General features: G+C 51.1%; 1 long non-coding RNA gene across 3 annotated transcripts; it reads right to left on the minus strand.

The window, feature by feature from the left end:
* Positions 1–3,961: 3,961 nt before the first annotated feature.
* On the minus strand, positions 3,962–5,241 carry LOC109782272 (uncharacterized). 3 transcript variants are annotated; one of them, XR_002237468.3, is made up of 4 exons: positions 5,159–5,241; positions 4,948–5,064; positions 4,395–4,524; positions 3,965–4,307 (listed from the first exon to the last, which is right to left on the minus strand). It is a non-coding gene; the product is annotated as an uncharacterized lncRNA (long non-coding RNA). The 3 variants fall into 3 exon arrangements; XR_012181063.1 differs by having other exon boundaries at positions 3,962–4,307; positions 4,395–5,064; XR_012181062.1 differs by having other exon boundaries at positions 3,963–4,524.
* Positions 5,242–18,886: the final 13,645 nt, after the last annotated feature.

The raw sequence follows: 18,886 nt of genomic DNA on the forward strand, positions 1-18,886 counted from the left end.
GCTTACTGGGCGTTGTCTGGTGGGGCGGCCCCTCAACTTTGCATGGTATGCTAAAGAACATAGGGGGCGCCCAATCAGACTGTATCAAACCCTGTCGGCTGGGGAAGCTACTCAAGGTTGTCGGGGTGGGCTATGAGGTCCCGCCAGCGCGTGGAAACGCACTTGCAGTAGCGGGCAAACTTGTATGGCACGCGCGAGATGATCTCCACCAGGAGGTCGTCCGCTTCGTGCCGCCAGGGACGGTCCTAAAATTTTAGGGGCCTGGGGCGAAACTAGGACATGGGGCCCTTAGAGCATGTCATCGGGACTAATATCCTAGCTATTTTCCCCATTTAATATTGCACCCAAATACTAAAAATTATTTACTCATGAGTTGGCATAATGGGGAGGGTTATCAAATCCAGTGCATTATGTAAAAATAGTTTAACCATCTAACAAGAAAATACAAGACTTGTTTCTTTTCCTGAGTGCTTGCCTCTCTCTGTTTCAGAGAACAAATCATTTTAATGGGGAAGCATATATACAGACCAATCAATTTAATAGGAAATCATCTATACACTGCAATTAGCACCAGGGGTATTAGACAGATGCTATGTATTTATAATTATAATATGTATATTTCCTAAGCACCCAGCAATGACTTTGCATTGGACGTGGCCAAATAGCGAAATTGACTCATAAAACCTTACTCCTAATTATGATATTGAACTTACAAATGACAAAACCTAATAATATATGTCGCTAACAACGGCCAAACAATCAATTATCGGTGCCTAATGACAACAGTGAAGATGGACTATTGGTTATCCTTGTTTATATATAAGTACCAATGGGAAAAGCCAAATCGCCAGGGTATAAATACCTTCTCCATAATCATCCTCTTGTCTCCGTGATGGGGCATCTCCCAGAGATGAACTCCGGCTAGAGTTACAGCGGCCAGATGCACAACGTGTGCGTCTCGTCCATCGTTGTACAACTGTTTCTCGTGGTCGCGGTGCTTACAGACGAGGAGATCAGAGATCACGGTTACGGATCAGGCGAGTGTACGGCATGGTCCAAAAATATGTGAAAAGTATGTTAGTCCCAAAAATAATATTGACATGAAACAATATGTTAGTCCGAAAAATAATATAAGATATTACAAAAAATATGTGAAAGTTGAATATTGGCATGAAACAATCAAAAATTATAGATCCAACTGATACGTATCAATTTGTTCTGCCGCATGATTTGGAAGTGGACCAGCCGTAGCCGTACTAGTGTTTAATTTGATTATTAATAGTTTAGTAGTAGTACTATCCAGGACGGTTATAAGGGAATTCAATAAAAAAGTTCAGCACGAGGGAGTTCACTAGTTCAGTGCATGTGCGGATATTGCTGTAATTGGGTATTTAACTCTTGGTATGTACCTCACTTATGCAACTCTCTAGTATTATCATGTTGTCTATCAAGTTTGTATTGAAAGGGGCAGAATACTGTCGGATCTAATGACTGCTATGATTTACTCAGCGTGCTATATATGTATGTATGCCAATGAACTGGATATCTAAGTGCTCTAGGAGTCTATTATTATCGTGGCCGGTGATGTCTTTCAAGTTTTTTTTTGAAATGAGAGGGGTTCCCCCCTGCCCCAACTTTTATTAAAAAGCAATGGCAAAATGACCACACACAAACTGTTAATAGCTCTTGGCACAGTTAGGAAGTAGTTGCAGAAGACTTATTATAGGATAGAATCCCTCCCTGAAACACTCATATTTGAACCAGGGGCAGGCAACAGAGCTATTTATAACGGTTAACAACACAACAAAACTGCAACTCGATTGAACAACTACCCCACATCACCAGTAGTCCCGGCAATCCTAAGCGGCTCCCCTCGTCGACGGTCGAGCAGCCTTAAGTAGCAGAGGAGGAGTGCACATTGGTTGTCTGAACATGTATGTTCCATTGCCGAATTCTGGCGCCCACCAGGTCCAGGATGCATAGCACACTTCACCAGCTTCGCTCCTGGAAGACAAATTCGTTTCAAAATAACCATAAGATCCACAAGGCAGCAAAACTAACCAGAATAATGGCATCACATCGTTTTTTTTTTAATTTTCTAGAAGGAAAGCAGAGAATGGAAGGAACTGGGCACAAGAATGTTAACACTCTCTACCACCACAGCCCACATATGTTGAGCAACAAAATACAATAAAAATAGGTGTTGGATACTTTCAGGTTCATCACAAAAGTCATAAGAAACATCTTCAACATTTTTGCGTTTAGCCAAGTTATCTCGAGCAAGGCTTTTGTTATGGATAGTAAGCCACAAAAACACATGGATAGTTTTAGCCCATGGTATATTTGGTTTATCAATGGGTGTACTTAAAGCACATAAGTTTTTTCAGTCACTATCATATCATCAAAAAATCTTTTACTCCAGGAAGCCAACAGAGCCATATTAAAATCTCTAAGATTGGGGACCCACAAACACCTTCCTTTGAGGGACAAGCCTCCAATTAGCCAAATGGCATTTGTGCTCCACTCCCAAATTTCCCCAGAAAAATGAGACATTTGGGAGGCAATGGCATCAATTGCCCACTTAGGAAATTTCATCATAGACATCAAATAAGTAGGAATGCTAGCAATACTATTAAGTAAAACAAGTTTTCCCCTATAAGACAAATTTCTCCCCAACCATCTTGCAATATTTTTTTATAATTTTATCAATAATAAGCTGAATATCCTCTCTCCTATGTTATTTATAGTGCAGGGGAACTCCCAAATATTTAAAGGAGAAATTCCCCAATCTAGCAGCAAACAATCTCAACAAATTCTCTAGACATTTCCTCCCCAACATGGATAGTATGCAGATCACTTTTATGAAAGTTAATTTTAAACCAGAAAGTTTCTCAAAGCAAGTTACGATCCATTTCAAATTCCTGGCATTTTCAACAAATGAGTCAACAAACAGGATAGTGTCATCAGCATACTATAAACTGACTACACCCCCAGGAATCACATGTGGCAGAAACCAAGCAATCAAATTATGATTAACAACTTTTATAAGCATCTTAGAGAAAACATCAGCCACCAAATTAGAGACTGGGGGGGGGGGGGGGGGGGGGGGAGGGGTCACCTTGCTTCATTCCATCCCCCCCCCCCCCAACTAAATGAGGCCCATTAGCATCGTTTATCCTAACACAAAGGAACCTTGATGTAGAGAATTACGTACCCAGCCAATCCATTTACTACCAAAACCTCTACATTTGAGCATTCCACAAGGAAATCCCAACTAACCCTATCATATGCTTTTTCATAATCAAGCTTCAAAACCAAACCACTAGTCCCACCTCTATGAGTTTCATGAATCACTTCACGAGCCATGACTACACTCTCCAAAATGAACTTACACTACAAGAGGACAGAGCTTTTGTAACACAGTCTTGTGTTACTAAAGGCCCAAAACTATGTTACAGGCCATATAGTAACACAATTTGAAATGTGTTCCATTAGACCGTGTTACTACGTGGTGTCAACTGTCACACATAATAATTGTTACCATATATCAAAAAGTGTGTTACAATTACATTGCAGTAACATGTGTATTATGTGTTACCAAACACACTGGTAACACATTTTTGTACTTATAGTAACACCGTTCGTAACATATTTGCATAGACGCTGAACATTGGTGGTAACATGTTTCTGTAACAATAGTAACACAACTGGTAACACATTTTTCTAGCATCGGAACACAACCAGTAACATAATATCCAAATATCGTAATACTATAATTAGTTGTCAACTACTCTAGTAACAAATTTTGTAACTATAGTAACACCATCGGTAACACTACTATATCAATATGGTAACATAATTAATGTATTTGTTTTTTATTATTACCCACAAAATTTGATACCCATTTTATGGAATATAAATTTATTTAATAAAATAGATGCAATTGTGTAAATAGTTAATCATTTTATTATTATGCTAGGCAGCATCAAAATGATATTGAAACTGAAGCACAACACATCTAGAAATTCATATGAAGATATTTATTACGAATACACAAGAGTGTATGATACATATGCATTACAATAAATATATCAGTCATATCATTTTGAGCAAAGAAATTACAACTATCGAGAATATTACACCATAGCATTTGCATCAATTAGACGAAAGAAAAAAAATCTTGTGGATGATATTACATTTTTCAATCTATCAATGTAAACTACGACTATTGGTAGCTAAAATCTTCAAATTTTATTTGCTTCTCGATCCAAGAATTCAGCTTCAACTCAATTATCCTTCTCTCGAATCTGTAAAAGAAAATTGCACCTTTGATATATGTGATTAAATGTACACAAATATGATTTCAGAATGTGGAAGAGAAGATTTTAACTTACAAAAGCTGAAGGCCATGCAATTAAGTATCCTAAAGTGAAAGCCTCACCAATTGTCTTGCAACTCAATCCCTTACCAACTCCTCATTATCAAGAATAGGTTGATATATGCGCACAATGGCAAATTCAACACCTACTTCAATGCCACCAGCCTTAGTTCTTTGACCAGTACTCCGAATAGTACCATACGCAACATTCCGCTTGTTGGGATATATTGAGGTCTTTAAAACTACTTTGGAAGCAGCCTATATTACGATCTATATTAGCATTCAACGACAATGATAATATAATTTGTAATTTGCATGAACAATATGAGATCATTAGAATGTCAGCCCAGTAAGGTGCCCCCAAAAAACTAAATAAACTGGACCCGGCATCAATGTCTAATACCCAAGGTCACCTCGCTTGCTCATGCTTGGTTAAATATATCCTTTACTTGCATATACAACAGATTGAGCAAAATTTGTAACAAAATCCATTTTTCGAGCAGGCATGATAGTGTGGTCTGGGTTGGGAATTTGGGTGCAGTAAACCATGCCCCTTGGTGAATCTTTACCTTGATGGAAGAAGTACGCTTTCTTTTTGAGCTAGCTGGGTGTGGGTGTTCAGTTCTATTCCCCTGCTGGTTCTGTGTTGAAACAGATTCACCTGTAAGATCCCTCGTTTCCCTCACCTACCAAGACACAATAATATTAGATGGAATGATATTCATATCTTGAAGCTACAGAAAGATACAACTTCAAAACCCAAAAGCACACAAAAATTACCTCTGGCACAGAATCAATAACAAGGTCTTGTGGCGATGATGAATTTTGTTGAATTTGTAATTGGTTGACATCATGGTTGCCAAAGTTACATGACACAACGATGGTAAGCAAGCAACCATTTTATATTCTATGTGACATGAGTAAGAGTAACTATAGGCATAACCTCATCATGGATCTTTGTAAAATTTTGGCTTCCTGGTTTGCATCTTCATAGTGCAGGTATATGGTCAGCATGTCCATCACCTACATATACATATATATATATATATATATATGTGTGTGTGTGTGTGTGTGTGTGTGTGTGTGTGTGTGTGTGTGTCAATTGAACCATTACAAATAAAGACAAATTAACTAATGACATAACAGGGACAATTTTATTTGCCAATAGACATGAATTCGTAGCAGATAAATGAGGGAAGGAGAAAGGAGAATCCACCTAGGACAAGATTGTAGTCTCGGACAGGGGAATCAAGCAATACAAGTTGTGGAAGTCCCCTCGGCAATTTGGGTCCCAAAACCGATGAAAACTACCAAAAGAAACATGTGAATGTAGAGGGCAGAAAAGTACACAGTAGCATGTCAATGCACTATCAGCTTATCATAACTCAAAATAGAGAGAGGAGGTACAAGACCATGGGTCCAGCCACACCCACACTCAGATATAACGCTGCCGACATATGGATTCAGGACAGGTTTAAGTTGAAAACTGTACAGATTATGCAAACTGAGCAGTATTCAAGCGACGGATAAGATTCTGTTAAGAACTATGTGATAGTTGTCGGGGGTTGGGTGCGACATATGCCAATGGATGGCTTATCATGGTGGGAGCGAGTAGAACGTCGCCGGTGCCTGGAAGCGGGATAAGGCATAGACACGAACGCCGACGCACTTTACCCAGGTTCGGGACTCTCCTAGGAGATAACACCCCTAGTCCTGCTCTGCGGGGTCTCCGCATGATCACTAAGGCACAAGTGGTACAATGGTGCTCCTCGAGCTGTTTGCTAGAGGTGGAAGAGAGCAAGGCTAGCTCTCTCCTTTCTTTATGGGTCGGTCTAGTTCTAACCAGTTGGGAACCCTTTGCATGGGTGTCCTGGGGGGCTTATATAGGCCTACCCCCCAGGGGTACAATGGTAATCTGGCCGGGTGTAGGACCCGGCCGTCAGTCTCTCTGGTTGTCGGCTTCTCCGCCGACTGCTGGGGCCCGCCGCCTGGTGGGCCCCGCTGACTGGTCTGGTACGGGGCCGACAGGCCGCCCCCGCCGCTCATGGGTCTTATCGGCTGCAGATCACTGTTGCCGTGATGCTAATGACGCAGGCACGGTCAGGGGAGCGTGGCTACAGCTCCGCCGCCTGGCGGGCGATTACTGTAGCCACTCTGCGTCTCGTCTGATTAATGGCGTGTGGGCCCCGAGGAAGGGGCGGGCCGACTGTTGGGGGCCGACTGGTGGGGCTCTAGCCGTCTTCCGGGCTCTCGCTGATCGGTGGGGCCCGTCGTCCTTGGGCCGTACCGACAGGCCGTCGTGGGAGCAGGGCTCCGCCTGCTTGTGGTGATGTCAGGGGTGGTGTGGCAACAGTGTCGCGCCGGGCGGAGATCTCCGCCGGTATGGTGCACTGTGGCCACGCCCATCCCTGGATCGGGGGGGGGGGGGGAGGATGGGTTACGCTGTAGCCACTCCCTGTCTTGTCTTTCTTGATGAGGGCGCAGGCTTTGCGTCGCCTCGGGCTGACTGCTAGGGGCCGGCTTCTTTGGAAGCCACCCAATAGGAGTCGGCTTGCCTTGATGCCGGCTTCTGGAACTCGGTCGTCTACGGGAAGCCGGCTATTCCTCCAGCCGGCCACCAGAAGGCGGCACTTTGTCTTGGTGTCTTGAGGGGCGCATCCAGCCCCGATGTCTTGAAAGGTTCTGGGTCTCGGGTTGGCCTACCCGTGGCCCATTACTCCAACAGTAGTCCCCGAAGCTGGTGAGGTGCCGAGGCTGAGCAGCCGAGGAGCCTCAGTAGTTTCTTTCTCCGAGGCTTAAGGTGGAGCTTTGTCTGACTTCTGTCGGGCCGACCGGTAGGAGTCGGCCTCGTCCAGTCTGACTCTTCCAAACTTCGAATGCGTCGGCGGGAACCAAGTGGAGTGCTAGCTAAGCCTCTGGGCCGCTGCCCGTTGTGGGCATGTCACGTGGTGCCGAGCGGCCGGGCCAGTCTGCCAACCCACGCTCGTGATGGGACACACCTGCTGGCGGGGCCCGCCACTACCATGCCTCGGCACGCGAGCGGATCCGCTGCGGCCAAGGTGGGCAGTTGAGTTTCCCGCGGAGTTACTGCGCGTAGTAACTCGCGCGATAAACGTGGGGGCGTGGGGTCGTGGGCACAGTAAATCCCATGATAGCCCCCTCGGCTTCGCAGCCCGTAGGCCTATAAGTAGGGGGAGGGGGAGCAGCGGAGCACGCGCGTCCCTCCTCCCACTCTTTCCTCCTTCTTCTTCCTCTTGCCGCAGCACCTCCAAGCCACGCTCAGCGTTGCGGGGGTTCTCTCCGATGAGCTCATCCTCCAATCCCACGCCCCCATGGCGCGCTCCGGAGCATGGGACGGCTCCGAAGTTCACGACGACCACATCGACTTCCTCCGTCAGACGTGGCGGCTGCCCGGCAAAGATTACGTGAAGGTCCGCCTCGCGCCGAAGAGGGAGATCTCGCCGGCGCCGGAGGAGGGCGAGCGGGTCGTCTTCCGCTCGCACTGCCTGCGCGGCCTCGGCCTACCGGCGAGCAGCTTCTTCCGATCCTTCCTCGAGTTCTACGGTCTCCAGCCGCACCACCTCACCCCGAACACAGTGGTGCTGCTGTCCGCCTTCGTCACTTTGTGCGAAGGCTTCCTCGGCGTCCTCCCCACCATCGAGCTTTGGGGGGATTTCTTCTACATCAAACTTGGCACCCTCGTTGCGGGCGTGCCGGCCCAATGGGCGCGTTTATCGTGGTGCAGAGGCCGGCGGCCGAAAATCCGTTTCCTCCCATCCCGCTGATCAAGTCGGTGAAGATGTGGCAGCGGTCATACTTCTACGTGAAGAGCATCTTCGCGGAGGGCGACTGGGTCAACTTGCCAACTTACGAAGCCGGCCCGCCGGCTGGGAGGCGGCCCAATTGGTCGTACCGGGCCAAGACGATGTCGCCTTCTGGAGCCGCCGCCATCGTGTGGCTCCGAGTGCTGACACAGTCGGAGGGCCTGACCGGGCCCGACTTGCTATCCTGCTTCATGGCGCGCCGAGTGCTCCCGCTCCAGAGCCGCCCTCACATGATCTGCCAGATGAGCGGGCATCGGGACCCAAGCCGGATGTGCACCAATGAGATGCCTCACGCAGAGGTAGCTCACATCGTGAACTACCTTGCGAACTGCGAGCTCATGGAGGAGTGGCGGTTTGGCAAGGAGCCGTATTCACGCGCCGACCCCCCGCCTATGGTAAGTTATCTGTCTATTTCTCTATTCTTTTTGCTGCCGAGTCCGGCCTGTCTGACCTGACCAATCGGCCTTTGAATAGAGCCCCCTCCTCCAGCCGGCAGCCGGCGCCGCGGGGCCGGAGCGCCAATTCCTCCCCGACCGGGCGGAGAGCGACGTCGACGACCCCCGACTTGGGGGCGGCGGCCCTGGAAGACGACGCCAAGGGAGAAGGCGGCGAGGCGGGCGGCTCGAGGCTCGGAGCCAGCCTTGAAGACTGGCCCGACGATGATGCAGGGGAAGTCGCCCCGCGCCCCGCGCCACCAGCCAGGGCCCGGCCAACCAGGCGCGAGCTCGTCTGCCGCGCCGGATGCCCAAGGTGGCGCGAAGAAACGCAGGGCCGCGCCGAGCCTGTTCGGCAGTAGGCCGAAGAAGCCCAAGGGCTCGGCCACGGCAACCAAGCGGGACGAGGCGGCCGCAAAGGCCATCCGCTTCCGCAAGGAGGTGAAGAAGCCGCAGCTGGTTTCCGCGTAAGTACTGCCTTTATCTCGTACCTTCATTTTTTCCTTGTTGATTCTGTCTGAGCTTCTTCACTTTGTCTCCCTTCATCTAGGGCTCCACTCTCTCTCTCTCTCTCTCGAAATCGGCCGCCGCCTCCATCGTGGGGTCGGCGGAGACTTCCACCACCACTCGGCGGATCGATCCGGCGGCCGACCTCCGGGAGGCGAGGAAGCGGAACGCGCGAGAAGTGCGCAAATAGCAGGAAGCCGCCCGCCTGGAGAAGGCGGAGGCAGAGAAGGCGGAGGCCGCCGCCCTGAAGGAACTGGCGGAGGTCGAGGCAGCCGACGCGGCGAAGAAGCAGGCTGAAGAAGCTGCGCACCGCCAGTCGGTGATTTTCATTACTCCCCTGAACTCCGCGCCGCCACCTCCGGAGTTCGTGGAGCAAACTGGGGAGGCCGGCGACGAGCACCCGGTCATGGAGAGGGACGGCGGCGACGTCGCCATGCCAGACGTGATTGTGCCTCCACCGCCGCAGTCCGGGAGCGCGCAAGGCGAGCAGCCGGCGGACCCACCGGTGCCGCCAACTGAAAACGAGGTGGCGACGGGCCTGACTCTTGAGGTCGCCACACCGACGCGCCGCCGACTTGCAAAGGCGGCTTCGGCGCCACGCCCGCTGGAGACCGGCGCCGCAAGCTCCTCGATCCCGGACACCGAGGCGACCAGCGCCGCGCCCACTAGGTGGGTGCGGATTGGTGGGACTGGCCCCTGAACAAGGCGGTCCTGGATGTTCAAGCCAAACTCCGCGCCAAAGCCGACGCTATCAAGCACTGCAACAAGATGTATCTGGAATCGCGAGAGGCCATCCGGGTACGCTTCTTGCTTCTTCGTTTTGAATTCTTGTATTGCTTCGTGGGGGTGCGTCAGCGCATCCACTGGGTGTAGTCCCCGAGTTCCGGGCCGGCTGCTGAGCAGGCGGCTTGGAACTTTAATTAGCAGGCTCTGAGTGCTGATATCCTTGCTGCAGGATTATCATAACCTTCGCGCTGCCGCCTTCAACTCCAAGGTCCAGGAGCGGGATCAATGCGCTGCCGACTTGTCGGAGAGCCGAAATAAGTCCTCTTCTTTTCTGTGGGGGCGCGCTGGCGCACCCGCGGGCTGTAGTCCCCGCGATTCGGGCCGACTGCCGAGCAGTCGGGCCGGATCTCCCCGGCAAGAGTTCTTCTTTCTGTTGATTTTGATGACTCCTTTCTCCGCGGGGGCGCGCTGGCGCACCCGCGGGCTGTAGTCCCCGAGATTCGGGCCTACTGCTGAGCAGTCGGGCCGGATCTCCCCGGCGACTTTGCCTCTTCTCTGTTGGCAACTGACACCTTTCCCTTCTTCTTTTCTTCTACAGAGGCCAACGCGGCCTTGCAGCAGCGGCTGGGCGAAGCCAACACCGCGCTGCGCGCTAAGGAGGAGGAGTGCGGCAAGCTGGTTGAAGAGCGTGACCGGCTTGTCGCGCAACAGGCGGAACAGGCGGAGCTTCTCAAGAAGGCCCAGAAGGAGGCGGAGGACAAGGAGACCGGCCTCCTTGCTGAGTTCACGACCGAACGCTGCGCCTGGACCGATAAGGAGGCGATGCTGACTTCCGGCTTTCACGAGATCGAGGACATAGTCGATGGTGAGCTTCCCTCTTTTTCCTTTTTTGAGCTGCCGGCTGCTGGTCGAGCCGGCCTCTTGTCTCTGACTTTGGCTCCTTGCTTTTTGCCTTGTCAGACTTCTTCCCTGGCCACTCGGACGCCGCCAATCAGGCCATTGAGGCTCACCGGATGTTGCGCCGTCTTCAGCGTGCCGGCGCCCAGGCAATCGCCGCCCTGTGGCCGGACATGCCGGCACCGCGCACTCCCAGTCGGACTGCCGACTGGCTGGAGGTGGCGGCCGGCCGTCTTGAGTCCTAGAAGGGCTCCTCGGCTCGAGTTGAGTGCGCCGGGCCCTGGAATTCGTGAAGGCGTGGTACCCTGGGCTAAGTCTAGCCCAGCTGGCCACGTTCCGGCTGGAAGCTCAGGCGGAGTTGGCGGTCGTGGAAGATGATCTTGTCAAGCGTGCGGCGGCAATCGCCGAGTACACCAACACCAGAGTCTTCGTCCCGGAGCGGGTTGAGAACGGCGCCGAGGCGCCACCAGAATGGTTCGGGCTGAACCCGGAGGACGGCGAGGACTTGGCCGAGGTGATCGACTCCAGCGGCAAGGAAGAAGGCGGGGCGGAGGAGGGAGGCGAAGAGGAGGCGCCAGAGGTCGGAGCGGACGGCCAGCCTCAGCTCGACCACGCCTCCAGCAATGAGCCACGCCTAAGCGAGCCGGCTACCACTAGAGGCGACCAAGCGGAGACTGACCAGCCGGCCGCTCCACCAACCGGCACCACCGACTCCTCCGATCCACCGAACCCGTCTGCCGCCCACTAGGCCGCTAGTTTATCTTTTGCTTTACCTGCTTATCAGTCTCGATGAACTTGTTAATTTTGCACAATTCCACCCGCGGGGTGTATCTCAAACTTCGTTGAATATCGGCCAAGGGCCTTTTGCTATGTAAAATATTTTTCCGAGTTCTATCTTTCCTTGCTTGCTGCTCTTTGGCTTTTTTTCCTTTGCAGCCTTCCCTTGGTTGCCGTCTTGCCAGCTGAACAGCCGCTCTGCGGACTACGGCTGGGTCAAGCACTTAGCTACTTCCGGGGAGGCAAGTACTTAGTTGTTTTTAGAACATTTTAGCAAGTTAAGTAGAAGCCGGCCGGCCGGCTGCTCAACAGCCGGTCGCAAAGGCAGGAAGCCGGCCTGAACTATGCACATGCTTTGGGTCCTTAGCCATTTTTCACGTAGGCACTCTTTCTGCCTTTCTCCTACCCACCAGACAGTTGCTCTGCGAGCTGCGGCTTCTGGCAGGAGACGGCTTAAGTGCGAGCACATTACTTGTCCGGCTGCAGGAAGCATTTCATAGTACAAGGCGGCGAGTCCCCGGGCCGACTAGTCGGACCCGGTGCCAAGCGGCACGAAGGGAATAACACATTCATATGCATAATTCCTATCATATAGATAAAAGAGGGTAGTCCCCGAGCTCTTCTCGGGGGACCCGGAGTCTTCGTACTTTAATATAAAAGGTAGCATGGCACATACTGCATTAACTATAAAATCTTCGGAGGAGATTTGCATTCCATGGCCGCTCCGTCTCCTTGCCAGAGTCGTCCCTCTTGCGCGCTCGAGGCTTCTAGGCGTCGATCAGGTAGTAGGAGTCGTTGCCCAACACTTTGCTGATGATGAAGGGGCCTTCCGAAGGCGCTGAGAGCTTGTGCTGGCGGCTGTTCGCTGGATCAGCCGGAGCACAAGGTCTCCCTCTTGGAAAGATCTCGGCTTGACCTTCCGGTTGTAGTATCGGCGCAGGCTCTGCTGGTAGATGCTAGACCGGCTGAGTGCCAACAGCCAGCCCTCTTCCAGCAGATCGACGTCGTCTTGTCGCGCTTCTTCTGCTTCCTCTTCGGTGTACGTGGTGACTCGAGGAGAGTCAAATTCTATGTCCGTCAGGATGACGGCTTCGGCACCGTAGACGAGGAAGAAAGGCGTGAAGCCGGTTGATTTGTTCGGAGTTGTGCGCAGGCTCCAGAGGACGGCAGGCAGCTCGTCGAGCCAGCAGCCGGCCGAACGCTCCAGAGGCTCGACTAGTCGTGGCTTGATGCCGGACAAAATGAGGCCGTTTGCTCGCTCCACCTGGCCGTTTGACTGCGGATGGGCAACGTACGCTAAGTCCAGTCGGATACCCTGCGTCGCGCAGAAACGGGCCAAGGCGCATTTGGCAAAGTTTGTGCCATTGTCGGTGATGATGCTGTGTGGTATGCCACACCAGATGGTGATGTCGGAAACGAAAGTCATAGCAGTCGGACCGTTCAGCTTCTTGATTGGTTTTGCTTCTATCCACTTGGTGAACTTGTCCACTGTGACAAGCAGATGAGTCATGCCACCTCGTCCAGTCTTGAATGGTCCCACCATGTCCAGGCCCCAGATGGCAAAGGGCTAGGTAATGGGGATGGTCTTGAGTGCAGAAGCCGGCTGATGTGGCTTGGAGCGGAATTTCTGGCACCCTTTGCATTTTTGAACCAAGTCTTTGGCATCTTCTAAGGCAGTCGGCCAGAAAAAACCATGGCGGAAAGTTTTGGCCACGAGTGCTCTTGAAGCCGCGTGATGACCACACTCGCCTTGATGAATATCTTTGAGGATTGCTTGGCCTTGCTCCGGCTCTACGCAGCGCTGGTAAACTCCAGTGACACTGCGCCTCACAAGCTCTCTGTTGACTATGGTGTATGCTGCTGCCCGGCGTTGCACTTGCCGGGCCGAGATCTCATCAGTCGGCAACTCTTTGTGCACCAGGAAGTTGAGGATGGGTTGGGCCCATGAAGGTGCTGCGATTTCTTCGACTGCTAGAATTGCTACTTGCACAAGGGCGGTTGGGCCGGGAGGTGGCGGGTTGGAGTCAGCTGCCGCTGCCGCTTGCTGAGTTGATGAAGTCCCCGGGCCGATTGCTGCAGTTCCCGGGCCGGGTTCTGAAGTCCCCAAGCCGACTGCTGCAGTCCCCGAGCCGGGTTCTGAAGTCCCCGGGCTGGGTGCGGCTGTCGCAGTCCCCTGGTCGCCTGTCGAATTCCTTGTGCCGACTGCTGGGGTCCTCAAGTCGGATCCGACTGCTTCAGGAGGAGCCGGCACAAAGATGCAATCCGACTCTGGCGATGGCTTGACAGACGGCTTGAGGAGGCGTTGTAGGGTGACGCCAGTTGGTATTGGCTGACGGGTGGAACTGATTCGTGCCAAGGCATCTGCTTGCTCATTGTCATTAATTGGCACATGGAGAAACTCGCATCCTTCAAAGTATCCACTGAGTTGTTGTACGAGGAAGCGGTAGCTTGCCATGTTTGCATCCTTGGCGTCCCGGTTGCCCGACGACTGCTGGACCACCAAATCAGAGTCACCATAGCACAGGATCCGGCGAATGCCGAGTTCTTTGGCAAGCCGGAGCCCGTGAATGAGTGCCTCGTATTCAGCGACGTTGTTGGAGGCGGCAAAATGGATTTGCAGCACATATCTGAGCTTGTCGCCTTTCGGAGAGGTGAGGACGATGCCGGCTCCCAAACCGGTGCGCATCTTGGAACCATCAAAATGCATCCGCCAATGGGTGGAGTCGGGCGCTGGCGGCAGGTACTAGGTCTCGGCCCAGTCGACGAGGAAGTCGGCCAGCGCTTGTGACTTGATGGCGGTGTGAGGCTGGTAGTAGATGGTGTAGGGGGCCAAATCAATGGCCCATTTGGCCACTCGGCCCGAAGCATCTCGGCTTCCAATGATGTCGGCCAGTGGAGCTGTGCAGACCACAGTGATTGGGTGCTCTTGAAAGTATGGTTTCAATTTCTTGGCGGCAAAGTGCACGCCGTAGCACATCTTCTGATAGTGGGGGTAGTTTTGCTTGGAGGCTGACAGCACTTCACTCAGGTAATACACCTGTCTCTGGACTGGCAGTGCCTTGCCTTCTTCCTTGCGTTCTACTACTATGACTGTGCTGACCACCCGGCTGGTGGCGGCGATGTAGAGGAGCATAGGTTCTTTAGGAGTCGGAGCCGCCAGGACAGGTGGAGTGGTCAACATCTTCTTGAGCTGGAGAAAAGCTTCATCCGCCTTGTCGTTCCACTCGAAAAAGGTGGTCTTCTTCATGAGCTGGTACAGGGGAAGAGCCTTCTCTCCCAGCCGACTGATGAAACGGCTGATGGACGCCAAACAGCCGGTGAACTTCTGCACATCCAGCAGTCGGGTGGGCACTTCCATCCTCTCGATGGCCTTGATCTTCACAGGGTTGCACTCTATGCCGCGCTCTGAGACCAGGAATCCAAGAAGCTGGCCGGCTGGTACTCCGAAGACGCATTTCTCCGGGTTGAGCTTGATTTGAAATCGGCACAAGTTCGCAAAGGTCTCCTTGAGGTCTTCTAGCAGCGTTCCACGCTTCTCCGTCTTCACCACAACATCGTCCACATAAACGTGGGCGTTTCTGCCGAGTTGTTTGAGGAGGCACTTCTGCATGCAACGTTGAAACGTGGCGCCGGCATTTTTCAAGCCGAACGTCATGGTCAAGTAGCAGAACGCTCCAAATGGTGTGATGAAGGCGGTCTTCAGTCTGTCGGCCGGGTTCAGCTTCATCTGGCGATACCCTGAGTATGCATCCAAGAAACTCAACAGCTCGCATCCGGCTGTGGAGTCTATCACTTGGTCAATTCTCGGCAAAGCAAAGGGGTCCTTGGGGCAGGCTTTGTTGAGGCTGGTATAATCTATACACATGCGCCACTGCTTGTTTTTCTTCAACACAAGGACTGGATTGGCCAGCCACTCTGGAAAGAATACTTCCATGATGAAGCCGGCTGCCAATAGCCGGGCTATCTCTTCTCCAACGGCTCTTCTCTTCTCTTCTGACAGGCGGCGCAAGGGCTGCCTGACTGGCTTGGCATCGGACCGGACATGTAACTTGTGCTCGGCGAATTCCGTCAGAACACCCGGCATGTCTTTTGGTGACCATGCAAAGATGTCCCGATTCTCACGGAGGAAATCGACGAGCTCGCCTTCCTATTTACTGTCGAGGTTTGCACTTATGACAGCGTACCTCTCCGGGTGCTCCGGGTCCAAGGGTATCTTCTTTGTCTCTTTGGCCGGCTTGAACGAGCCCTCGGCTTCCGACTCCTTGGGGTTGGGTGACATTTCCGGCTGCTTGCCTGCCATTGCCACAACTCGGTCAAGGAGCCGTTTCTCAGCCGCGATCACAAGGGACTCGGCCAGCCGACTGCTATCTGCTGCGCAAGCGGACGACTTCTTGTAATCCCCTGCTATGGTTAGAATTCCCTTGGAACTCGGCATCTTCATCTTGAGGTAAGCATAGTGGGGGACCGCCATGAACTTGGCCAGAGCTGGCCGGCCAAGCAGTGCATGGTAGGGGCTCTCAAGGTCCACCACCTCAAACCGGACTGGCTCTCGGCGGAAGTGATCTTTGTCTCCAAAGAGGACGTCTATCTGGATCTTGCCGATTGGTGAGCAGGAAAGGCCAGGGACTATGCCATGGAATACGGTCCGGCTGGACTGAAGATGCCTTTGTTTGATTCCTAACTTCTCCATGGTATCCTTGTACAGGATGTTGATGCTGCTGCCGCCATCTATCAGGACTCGGGAAAAGCGAGCAGCTCGCCTATCGGTGGCAAAGGTGGCATCCAGGACCAGGGTGTAAGAGCCGGGATTGGGCATTACTTCCGGGTGGTCGGCTCTGCTCCAGCTGATGGGCTTCTCAGACCAGTGCATGAACTCGGGGGTCTCTGATGCCACCGCATTCACTTCTTGCTGTCGTTGCCGTCTGCTGTGCTTGTCGTCGGCTACGCTGGTGAACACGACATAAGCTCCGTGCTCTTCAGGATACTCGTCTTGTATGGCTCCGACTGGTCGAACCGCCGGCTGCTGGGGGGGAGGAGGAGGCAGAAGGCCGTCTCCCTTGGCGATCCTGGTGAGCCAATGGCACTTCCGAGTGGTGTGTTTGGACGGCTTCGCGCCACTGTGGAACTTGCAGGGCGCGTCAAGAGTCTGCTCATACGAGAAAGCAGGTAGCCAATTGGGCTTGCCGCCCTTCTGGCGCTTGGATGGAGGCTGCCCTTCCGGCTGCTGGTCTTCGACTGTCGCCACCTGACGGCTTGTGGAAGCCGGCTGCATGGCCTTCACTAGTAGAAAAAGGGCCTATTATCCCGGTTGGTAAGGGCCTTTTGTCCCGGTTTTTGAACCGGGACTAAAGGGTCGTTACTAATGCCCTAACCCTTTAGTCCCGGTTCTTACACGAACCGGGACAGATGGGCCTCCACGTGGCCGGTGCGGCGAGCCCAGGCAGGAGGGCCTTTGGTCCCGGTTGGTGGCACTAACCGGGACCAATAGGCATCCACGCGTCAGCATTTTAGGGGCTGGGGTTTTTGTTTTTTTGAAGGGGGGGGGGGTTGGGGGGTTTTGGGGGGTTAATTTAGGTGTTTCATATATTGTGTTAGCTAGCTAATTAATAGAGAGAAGTGTCCTCTCTTATCTCCGTGCTTGGTCGACGCTACATACTATATACATATGGAGAGGACTAGACACGCTAGCTAGTAAGCAAATGAAGGAAACAGAAGATCGTCATGAACATATGCATACAGAGAGAAGTGATATCGACCACCTCTCCTTCTCCGAGAGATTGGTCGAACAACAAGTTCTCGTATATCTATCCGACACTACTGGCTACATATATACAATAATTATCTCTTACAATATAATCTCCTAATTAAATTGTAATAACACAGGGTCCACATAGTATTGTCCGTTTTCAGCGATCACGTGGTCAAGGAAGAATGCCGCCAATTCCTCTTGAATTGCTCGCATACGATCTGGTGCTAGGAGTTCATCCCGCATCCGAAAGATCTAATTTGAAGAAGGGGGTCAATACATACATACATATATATATATATATATATATATATATATATATATATATATATATATATGAATAAATGAAACTCGACACAAATGATGGTAATAAAATAAAATTGTGAATATTATTGCTTACGCACTTCATATTTCGTCAGAGTAGCCCCGCTCACAGGTCGTGTAGCGGATGGACTCGCAAACGTAGTATCCACAGTAATTATTCCCGGGTTCCTGCCACAACCACTTTACAAGAAATAGAGGTCAATCAAATTGATAAGCAAGCATGCTAAATGGTATTGATGAAACTAGCGCTTGAATCACTAGGAGATGCGCGGAACATGCTACTATAGTACTTACTTTCGGGTGTTTAAATTGCAGCTTCTTCGGCAGTCCCGGAGCTTTTTTGGTGAATTTTCTCCAAACCCTGCCAGACAAAGAAAACAATTACTTGATATCAGGAAATGAACAAAGTTGCTGATATGGTGGATAATGATCGATTTAACTTACTTCTCGAGCATTTGAGTCATGTCTGCATAGTCCTGGGGATCTTTCGTCTCGAGTCTAAGACGGTTACTACTCCCTGCTCAAGCTTAATCTCTAGGAGAATATAGTGGAAGCTGCGCACGCATGCATAAGTCATCAATTACATTACTATAACCTGGACTAATAAGAGAAACTGAATATGCACAAGACAGTAACACTCACTTGAAGTTGTAAGGAAAGAGTATTATATATTTGTTTTCATTTATTACCAACGATCGTAGCAAGTTGGCCTCGGTATTTTCGGCATGATATTTAACCTCAATTGCATCTATGAGATTTGTGTTAATGAACCCAATATCACCGATTTGTCTTTTCTTCAATTCGGCGATCTTCAATCTGCATAATATAGTGAGGATAATTATAAATACATGCAATGAAAGAGCTGACCTATATAGAGAGACTTAATGACAGAAGTAGTACTACTTATAGACAGTAGCAAGTAATCGTTGATTTATCGAGGGCCTTTTGATTGAAAAACTCCTCAAATGGAACATTCAAAAGTTCAATTCCAACGAGGTCATGCTCCGGTTTAACGCTCAGCGTCAAAGTATTCCTCCCCCCAGACTCTCTGCAGGTTTTCATGTACCAATCATGTAATCTTCACATCATCGTTGTTAGAGATCTTTCATCTTTGACGAGAGGCTTCCCGTAATGGTATTTGTGTTCGTCCACCTCCAAGAAATCATAATGTACATCGTCGGGCAGGTAATCTCCAAGATTGCTATAACCGGGCACCATCCTCGGATCTGCAGCGACGATGTCGCTAGACACCTTGAGCGGGGGGCACGATGTC

The sequence above is a fragment of the Aegilops tauschii genome, chromosome 3 (assembly GCF_002575655.3).
Source record: "Aegilops tauschii subsp. strangulata cultivar AL8/78 chromosome 3, Aet v6.0, whole genome shotgun sequence".
Classification (NCBI taxonomy): Eukaryota; Viridiplantae; Streptophyta; class Magnoliopsida; order Poales; family Poaceae; genus Aegilops; species Aegilops tauschii.